Here is a 10,879-nt window from a genome sequence, read left to right as displayed (position 1 = left end):
TGGCTAGGAGGCTGTAAGACACTTGGTGCCTAAACCATAGCACGGGGACCTTGATGCGGAGAACTACTCGAAGCTCAAGGGTAATACCTAGCAATGTGCCTCGTGTCACCACAAGTAAAACAAACCCTCGACTGTTGGGGCTGACAACCCTGGAAACTCTGAAGCGGTGGTGCACTGATAGCTGCTGGTGGTGCACTATATGACTGCTGATCAGAATACTACATCTGAGGACCACGGCTACCTGAAGCACCGTGAGAAACCTGAAGTGCTGACTGGAAAGACCTAGTGGTATGGCCTCTACCATATGAATCTCTACCTCCAGACGAGGTGCCATTGAATCTGCCTGAATGACGGGGCCTCGTATCCGACCCATGACCACCTCCCTATGACAGAACCATCTCCACTCTCCTGGCCACATTGGCTGCCTCTTGGAAAGATATCTCACTCCCAATCTCCCTAGCCATATGCAGACGAATCGGCTGAATAAGACCATTAATAAACCTCCTCACCCTCTCTCTCTCGGTAGGAAGTATGATAAGACCATGGCGAGCTAAGTCGATGAACCTGGTCTCATATTGGGTAACAGTCATGGAACCCGACTAGAGGTGCTCAAACTACCTCCGATAGACCTCTCTCTGAGTAATGGGGAGAAACTTCTCCAGAAATAGATGTGTAAATTGCTCCCAAGTCAAGGCTGGCGATCCGGCTAGTCTAGCCAAACAGAAATCCCTTACCAAGTCTTGGCGGATCCAAATAAGCGAAATGTAGAAAAATCAACCCATTGGTCTCAACAATACTCATATTCCTGAGAACCTTATAGCAGTTGTCTATATAATCCTGGGGATCCTTAGTAGATGCACCGCTAAAGTAGAAGTGAAGAGCTTAGTGAACCTATCCAGCCTCCACAAAGCATCGACGGACATAACCGCTCCATCACCGGTCTAAGATACCACACCCGACTGTACTGCTCCAACTGGCTGAACCGCTGGAGTCTAAATCTAAGGAGCTACCTGCTTCGGAGTGCGAGTAGCAGGAGTCTGGGCCCCTCCTCCAGCCTAAGAGATGGCTGGTGCTACAGGAAGCAAGCCTGCTCGGGTGACACTCTCCATGATGCCCACTAATTGAACAAGAGCATCCTGAAGGACTGGGGTAGCAATAAACCCCTCTAGGACCTGAGCTGGGCCCACCGGAGCTGCTGGAGCTGGAACCTCATCTTCAAAGTCAACCTGAGGCTCCTCTACTAGGGCTACTGCTTGGGGCTTAGGTCTACCCCTACCTCGGCCTCTAGCACGGCCTCGTCCTCGCCCTCTGCCTCTCATGGAAACTGCTGCTGGGGGCTCGGGCTGCTGAGTTGTGGATAAGGAAGAACGTGTTCTCGCCTTTTGAGAAAGAACAAAGTAGAAATTCAATTAGCATTGAGAAACAAACCACATGACAAGAAAGAACGAATGTAAAGTTTTTTCCTAACCATGTAGCCTTTGGGGGATAAATACAGATGTCTCCGTACCGATCCCTAAGACTCTATTTAGCTTGTCCGCGAATTGTGATACCTATGTAACCTAGACCTCTAATATCAACTTGTCACGACCCGGATTTCCCACCCTCGGGAGTCGTGATGGCGTCTACTCATAAAAGCTAGGCAAGCCCTAAAATGCGAAAAATTCAACCTCTTTCATTTTAGCCTTTTTAACCAATTAAATTAGTAGGTAATCAACATTTAAATAATGACGAAGGATGAAGTTTAAGTGGAAAGACTTAGATAAATATGATATCAAAACCGATACAAATAAAAAAAATCCAGCATATATCTCTACCCAGAAACTGGTGTCGCAACATTCACGGATTGTCTAGGAATGCTACATACAAGTGTCTGAAAAAGGAAATATAGTTTGTCTCGGATACAAAAGAAACAGAACATCCAAATGGATAGAAGAGATGCCGGGCCTGCGGACTCCTGTAGGGCTACCTCGGTGTCTCGGTAGACAGAAGGTTGGCTCCCAAGCTACAACCAACCCTATGTGCTGGTAAGTGTCTGGCCTAACCCCGGCGAGGTAGTGACGAGGCTAGGACCAGACTCCAGATCAACCTATGCAATTATATATATACACAACGAAAAAGAAATACAGAAATAAACAAATAAAGATAGGAGGGGGAAACATGCTTCGGGGAATAACAGGTAAAACAGAACATCAAGGGAAGTATGAAGGAACCAAAATCAACCACTAACAAGAATGAGGAAAAACAAAGACAGATTTTTTTTTTCATATCTTGTTGCAGGCGAGCAACCCGATCCCGATTCCTGTATCTCATGGCAGGCATGCCGCCCGCTCCCATTTCATTTTATCTCGTGGTAGGCGTACTACCTGCTCCCATTTCATTATCTCTTGTGGTAGGCATACCACCCGCTTCCATTTCATCATATCTTATGGTAGGCGTACCACCCGCTCCCAGTTCATTATGTCTTGTTGTAGGCGTACCACCCGCTCCCATTTCATCATATCTTGTGGTAGGCGTACCACCCACTCCCATTTCATCATATCTTGTGGTAGGCATACCGCCTTATTCACAGGGAATCCCGACAAGGGAACAAGAGCAATATAACAACTTCCCGGCAAGGGAATAATGATATTTTAACAACATCTCGGCAATGGAACAATGGTGATAATAACATATGAAGCGCAATAAACAACAATGGAGTCATAACAATTATAATACAAGACTCATGGGCATGCTTGGCACCAGCGAATAGATACTCGTCACCATGCCTATACATTGTACTTCACAATTAGTATGTAGCAAATAAGACATAACTCCTAATCCCTCAAGCTAAGGTTAGACCAAACACTTACCTCGATGCCTCAAACACAACTCAAGGTTAATTATAGCATTACCCCTTGATTCTGCCGCCAATTTGCTCGTATCTAGCCACAAGTTACTTATTTGCATCAATAAATGCTAAATGAATCAATTTAAATGCATAAAAAATGAGTTTTCAAAAGTTTTTACCCAAAAAATCAAAATTGCTCCCGGGCCCACGTGGTCAAAACCCGAGGTTCGAATCAAAACCCGATTACCCATTCCCCCAAGAGCTCAAATATGTAATTTGTTTTTAAATCGGACCTCAAATCGAGGTCCAAATCTTCAATTTTTAAAAACCCTAGGTTCTACCCAAAACACCCAAATTTCCCCATGAAATAATTGATTTGAAGTTGAAATCATGTTAAAAGATGTTAATGATTGAAGAAAACTAGTTAAAAATGACTTACAATTAATTTGGAGAAGAAAGATTGTTTGAAACATCGCCTCTTGTGTTTTTGAGGTTTTGAAAAATGAAAAATCACTGAAAATCCCGTCTATTTATATCCCTCTCAGACCCCCTGTACGGACCACACAAAGTCGACTGCGGCCGCACAGCAGCGCCCTGTGCGGACCGCACAAAGTTGACCGCGGTTGCACGGCCCTCACCGCGCACCGGACAAGGTCGACCGCAGACCGCACTGGTAGGGTTTAGAAACCTGCAACTTTTGGTTTTAAGTCTAAAACATCCCGAACCTACCCGAAACTCACCCGAGCCCTCGGAACTCCAAACCAAGTGTGCATACTAACTCAGAAACATCATATGGACCTACTCGTGTGATCACATCATCAAAATAACATGTAAAATCATGAATTAAACCTTAAAACTCAACATTTTCATCAAGAACTCTCAAAGTTCATAACTCCTCAACCAGAAGTCCAATTCACATCAAATAAACTCCGTTTTCACCAAATTTCACAAAAACGTCATAAATCATATATAAGACCTGTACCGGGCGCCAAAACCAAAGTACGGGATGGATACCATCATGTTCTAAGCAAATTTCATTTCAATTTTCCTTAAATAGTTTCAAAAAATAATTTCTTTTAAAATTTGTTTCTCGGGCTTGGGACCTCGGATATCGATTCCGGGCATACACCCAAGTCCCATATTTTCCTATGGACCCTTCGGGACCATCAAATCTCTGGTCCGGGTCCGTTTACCCAAAACGTTGACCGAAGTCAAATTAACTCATTTTATAACCAAATTTTATCATTTTTCATAGATTGTCATATTTAAACTTTCCGGCTACGCGCTCGGACTGCGCATGCAAATCGAGGTGACTCTAAATGAGGTTTTCAAGGCCTCAGAACACAAAAGTTTCATTTTAAAACAAGTGATGGCCTTTTGGGTCATTACACTTTTCTTGGACACACCATCGGACTGTAAGGCCTTATTTGTAGCTTGCAAGGTCTCGAAGTTTGTAACCATACCACTTTTGATACCTTCTTCAATCCTTTCACCTAATTTGATAATGTCGACGAAATTGTGGTTTTCAATCATCATAAGCCGCTCATAGTACTGCGGGTCTTGAGCTCAGATAAAGAACTTGTTCATTTGCTCCTATTCCAAGGCGGGTCGGACCTTAGCAGCTTCGGACCTCCACCAAGTAGCATACTCGCGAAATGTCTCCGTGAGCTTCTTCTTCAAATTTTGTATATAGAACACGCCTGGTGCGTTCTCTATATTAAACCTGAATTTATCCATAAAGTCAGATGTCATGCCTACCCAACTTGACCACTTCTTGGAATCTTGGCTGATGTACCAAGATAATGCATCTCCTTTCAAACTCCTCATGAACAGCTTCATGCGGATTCTGTCATCCTTCCCTACTCCAACCAGCCTGTCGCAAAATGTCCTCAGATAGACCCTTGGATCACCTGTACCATCAAACACTTCGAACTTAGGAGGTTTGTACCCCTCAGGCAGTTCGACATCAGGCTGTATGCAAAGATCCCGATAGTTCATCCCCTTGATTCATTTGCTCCCCTCAACGCCCTGAATCTGGCTGGTCAATTTCTTAAGCTCTTCGGCCAAGTTCCTGATAAGAAAATCCTTTTCATCAGTCTTAGGTGTGCTTGATATAGGTTGGGTAGAGTGTAGCATGGTCACCACGTAGATAGGAGTGTTATGGTGGCCTGGTGTATGGGTGTGGAAATGGTCGTCTATGGAGTTTTGAGGTTCTGGGATGAGTAGTGGACTGTTGTTTGGGGTATGGCAGGTGTTACATTGGTTCTTTGGTGGAGCAACGTGATGTGAGGAGTGGGATGATTCTGTTGTTTCGGGATATTTTGAGGAGGTGTAGGGTTTTGAGTGTTGGGGAAGTTGACATCTGGGGTGCTGAGAGAAAATGATAGGCTTTCCAGATTCCAAACCTGATCGAGCTCTTCTTGAAATTTCAACAGCTTCTAATCAAGTTGTGACACATTCTCGCTAGGAACCCGAATACCATGGCCATTAGTGGCCTCAACCCGTTCAGTTGGGTTCTCCTTCCTGATGTTGTTCAAATCTTCCATCTTGCCTTTGTTCTTGCTTTTGACAGGACTAAGAGGAGGAGTGGGTGGTGGGCCCCTGGATCTCGTGGAATAAGATGATGATGCTAGAGTGCACGAACTAACCTTTAGGAAGGGGAATAAATAGACAAAAATAAAAAAAACAAAAGGTAATCAAGTCAGTAGGGAGTATAAAAAGTATTACAGTATTTAAACACATAGTGCGGGAATGTAAAGCGTGTCCTACTTTGGGAACCTCTTTTGTGCCCGAGGTAGGTCTAGAAACAATTTGATTTGGACAACTTAGAATGCTAAATGCCTCATTTTATTGATAAAAATAGACGAATCCCAAAATGACACTAAATAAGCAAAAAAATAAAAGTCACTAATGGCCATTGACCTTATTACATTCATAAAACGAAAAAGATAAACTCCTATCTACTTGGTCCCAGAAGAACCTTCCCCAGATTCGGCATCATTGGATCTGTTGAATAGCTTCCCCAACTCGCGATGTCCTAGCAATAAGTATGCTCTGGCCAGATGTCCGCCTTCGGTCCCTTCAGCATTTTGACAATCTTCAACTCTCTTAAGAAATTTTCTCTCCAATTCTACTATGCCTCGCTCCAAGTATCCTAGCCTTTTTTTGGCACTGACAGCCATATCTTTCCATCCCTCAATCAGCTTCTGGTTGGACTTTTGTATCTCGTGGTGTTCACTCTCATACTCACGGATCCTCTTGCGCAGCTGGTTGTACTTGACCTGTGCCTCGGCCTTTTCATCTATAATTCTGTGACCTCGAACAAACCCTGGCTGGCCCAGACCATCATGATTGTCTTCCAATCAACCTGAATAGAAAGGAGTACAACCATCATGATATTTGTCTGGCTCGATGGTGTCTTTCCCCATTACGATCTTGCAGTGGCACATATGCTGGGCTTGGCACTTGTAGGGACTATCATCATTTTGGAAGTCAGCTCGGAAATGGCTTATCTTGTCGACCTTGGGTATAACTTGCTTCCTACTAGCTTGCCTCATAGCTCGGAGAGTGAAGTAAGGGTAGGTTCCCCTTAGACCAATTAGTATTAGGAAAGGTGCATCTTTGGATCGGGCGATGAACTCATAGGTCGGAAACCACTCGAACATCCATTGAACATCTTCTTCAGTCAGATTATCAATGAGCTCAACCCACTCTTTGGCATTCTCTAGCTGAGCGAACATGTCAGGGATGTAATTCATTCACTTTGGATGGTGGAAAGCGATGTGGTCATCCCAGTCCCTCCACTGAATTTCTTATCGGTATTCGCCCTTTTGGAGATGTTCCATGAGCCAGAGTTGAAGTAGTAGATTGCAGCCTTTGAAGTGTTTTGCTCCTTGTTGACACTTCTCTAAGGCTCGGTATATGTCTGTAATGATCATAGGTACAATGCTGAATGTCTGCCCACCAATCCCCTCCATTAGGGTCTTGGTTACCATAGCCAGCCTAGTATGGATTCTCCCTTTCTTCATCGGAAACACGATCAGGCCCAGGAAGAAAAACATGAAGACGAAAACCCTATGATGGATGTGCCCCAAGGACGTTATGGCAAACTCGTCAGGGTAGGTACGGTAGGATTTGCTGTGACCATACCTTTCATACAGGTAGTCAAAAGGAATATATGATTCCTTTAGGCATGTCAATTCTGCATTCTTGTTCAAACCCATCATTTTAAGGAAACCCTTGCCTTTGCGATTCTCAGGCATTAACAAACCCGGAGTTTCCCACACCAGACCGGCCAGCCCTCCTATCTCCTCTAGCAAAGGTGTCATCTCGATGTCCCCAAAGCAGAACACGACCCTTTCAAAATCCTAAAATAGGGTAGCAGCTTCTATTATCATGTTGTTAGGTTGGACCTCTAAGAGGGATGGTAGATTGCCCAGATATTTTCTGACGAGGGTTTGGTCACTAGAGTGTAAATCTCTCCACCAACTTAGCAATCTTGGGTGGATGTTGGTGACCATGCCGAATCTGGGGATTTCGTGCCTCATATTTATGCAAGACAAACAAGGTTAGGCCCTTACCCCCACCATACTTGACTATTTAATATCAACAATTAGCATGAAGCATTTAGTTTTCCAAATAAATACATAGAACGTGATGATGTCCGTTTGGATTCAGGGAAACCCAGTGGACTTTGGATAAGGCTATCTTAAAGGGTCATTATGTAGACAACATAACTGATCCAGCTAGGTTTGACCATGATGCATGCATAATTTAAACGGAGTAAGGTTTCTATAGGGTTTTAGACTGGTACCCTTGAGCAGACAACTCAAGGGGGAAGGCACGGAACTGTCGACTGCATCGCTGATCGACTAGTTTTACCGCAAATATGCCTTTCCGAATTTGGGGGTAGTGATATAGTAAGAGCGCAACCACTCATCAAGCGTTGCTATAATATTGGTTTGGCACGAGTGGAGTATGATATTGAGCATGATTATGTAGTAATTAAAAGCATGTTGACATGTATTTGCACGTTAAGAAAGCGATAAATATAGCAGTTCCATAATTTAAATCAATAATAATGGAACGAAACAAAGAAGATATGTCAGTTTCACTTTTGAAGAAGAAATTAAACGCTTAAAGAAATTAAACAAGCAATTGCACAGAAGGAAGGGGTACAAATTCACAAAAACAATCTGAAATGGTAAAAGCCTAAATATCCCCAACAGAGTCGCCATGCTTTCGAACCCCCTTTTCTCCCTCCGCAAAGAGGAGTCCGGGTTTCGACATTCATGGGGTGTAATGACTCATTTCCTTTTGGAAATTGGGTATTGCGTTTTGAAGAGTCGCCACCTAATGATTTTTAAGGTACGTTAGGGCGCCTACAAGATTTATTTCTAACTATGTTTGATAGCTGGAGATAGGGTAAGGGCTTGAAATTATCTCAAGCGAAAGGTGTTAGGCACCCCTCAGGATCCACTTCTGTGGTTCCCGGCCAGACAGTTTTTTATGAATTTGTGCAATTAACAAGTAGGGCTCAAATAATAGGGGATTTAAGTATACAAGTGTTTGGAAGCAATTAATGAAAGCAAGGTTTTGGAAAAAGTTACAATCTAAGCATGCTTAGTAATGTAAAGGGGTGTCCTAGACTTATTTGTAATATGGATCACGTCAATGTAATACCCGGTATGACACTCCTCAAAAGATGGGATATACGTGGTATTAGCACACCGGTCATCATATCTATATCTACCCTTTCCTGCCCCGTAAAGGTAATTAAGCGAAGATTGGTCTCGACTCTTATTGCATGCCATTACCCGTCCCTTCCTATCAGTCCTGGAGGAATTTACGACTCCTATCCTATAAGGAGGTTCTAGGAAGACCCTCAAGTTTAAAGGAAAAATACTAAGGCGACATGCAAAACAAGTAGGACTGCATTTAAAGGGGAAAAAACAGAAAACAATCAGAAGGCTCAGTTATACCTCCACAAATAATGCACATAGACAGCATGACTTATACACAGTTAAGGTCTGAATTTTAAATCCTAAAGCAGGGTGTTTAAGTGATAGCATCAGAACCAGATTTATTACATGACTTAGAAAAGAAGTCTGAATCAGGTTTGCCTACTGACTTTTAACAGTTGATAATTAAACAAAGGTAGTTCCAGTTTTATTTAAGTTATTACCTAAGGCTTGCCTAGGCGCAAAGCGAGGTGCGACATTTATTCAAAATTATTGAAAAATGGTTTGTAGCTTCTTTTTTTTTTTTACCCTAAGAGCATGTTGTTCTAGTCAAATGCGGAGATTATTACCAGTTTTTTTAAACGGGATAATCAAGTGTGAAGCTATTTTTACCTCTTTTATAATCAGCAATTTACACTAAGTGTAAGTACAAATAAGATCCTAAAACATGGTATCTAAAATGCAGAATTCCTAAGAGCAGGATTTCTAAGGGCATATGGCAAGAATGCAGAATTCTTAGAGCAGGATTTCTAAGTGCATATGGCAGGAATGCAGTAAAGTGCTAATTATTAGCAAATTTTAAAACACGATGTTGCAAAAGGTGAACATGCTGAAACAATAAACATGAGGCCTAAGAGCAGGATTTCTAATGTATGCATGAACCCTAAGCATGGTTTCTATTGCGCAATTAGGAACATAAACCTAATTCTACCCTCACCATGCATACATATTTACCCTATCCCTTTTCACTAGCCACCCCAATACTTGTTTACAAATTATTACGGACCATATGATTGAATTACATGGGAAGTGAAAAATAAGAAGTTACTACTATAGGAAGCCTGATTCTGCCTTCCTCTCTGAGTTATGTAATAAACCACCTTAAATGCCAATATTGTTCCAAAGCCTTTCTCATACCTAGGTGTGTTAGAGTTTCCTAAGGACCTCAAGGGATCCGGGGCAGTGCTTACACCCAGATTGCATAACCAAAAGAGTGAGCGCAGTGTGGAAGGGTCGGCTCTTATGTGTCCAGGTTCAGACGGAGCTCAAGGGTTCCAAAGCAAGGCTCACACAAAAGGGGCAGAACCTAATGATCTAAGAGTACATGTGAGAGTGCTTGATATAGATTTAAGAGAGTTTAGTTAGAAAACAGTTTTGAAAATGATTGGTTTGAAGTAAATTTGCAATAGCAACAAAAGAGTTGCTTAGGGAAAATAGTTTTGAAAGGGGTAGGGGATAGGAGAAACACATACATAATAAGTTCAGGGAGTAGTACAACTTTAGTAGTTATAAAGAAGGAAGTAGGGGTTGGGGACATAGATGACCCAAATCAGAAACACATAATTAGTCATGAATCAAGTACATTAGAAGACATGCTAGTTGAGGGACATAAACAGGAACAAGTAAACATGCTGATCACATAGAACAAAGGAGGACAAAATTTTAAGCATGCTGAGTAAAATAGTGAACAAGAAGTATAATTTACTAGCATGAACCATTAATTTAGTGCTGAAAGAAACAAGGATTGACAAACTAAGGAACACATAGAGTTGGGTTTCAGAATTTAAACTAAGAACATACCAGTTGAAGAAGCAAAGTGCAGAAAAAGTAAAGTAATCAGAGTTCCACAGTCTAGCCTTGGCTTTCAGCCGGCTAGACAAAACAGTAGCACAAGTAGTAGAGAAAGAAAAGAGAGTTTGAATGTGTATGTGTATGTGTTGAACTTATTATTCGTGTGTTTGAAGAAGAGAGGGTAGAGTATTTATAGCTTTGAAAAGAAGTGGAAAATAAGGTAAAAAGTAAAGATTTAACACAAATATGGAAATAATCGTCATCAGAATCAATTAATACAAGTACTCCCCATTAATCAAGGAGTTACAGCTCAAACGAATACTACAGGGATGCCAACAAAGAGAATCAGTTTGAGAAAGATTGGTTTTTAACATATAAGGGATAGTAAAAGTATAGAGTATATAATTGAGTCTAGGTACAGAATATACTTAATTTGGGGAAAAGATTCAGCAGGGGTGAAACATCACAGCAAATAAAGGAAGGGAATCAATCGAGTAAAATTAGGGGTTTATAAGAAAAC

The sequence above is a fragment of the Nicotiana sylvestris genome, chromosome 2 (genome assembly GCF_000393655.2).
Source record: "Nicotiana sylvestris chromosome 2, ASM39365v2, whole genome shotgun sequence".
NCBI lineage: Eukaryota > Viridiplantae > Streptophyta > Magnoliopsida > Solanales > Solanaceae > Nicotiana > Nicotiana sylvestris.
This window is presented reverse-complemented; position numbering follows the sequence as displayed.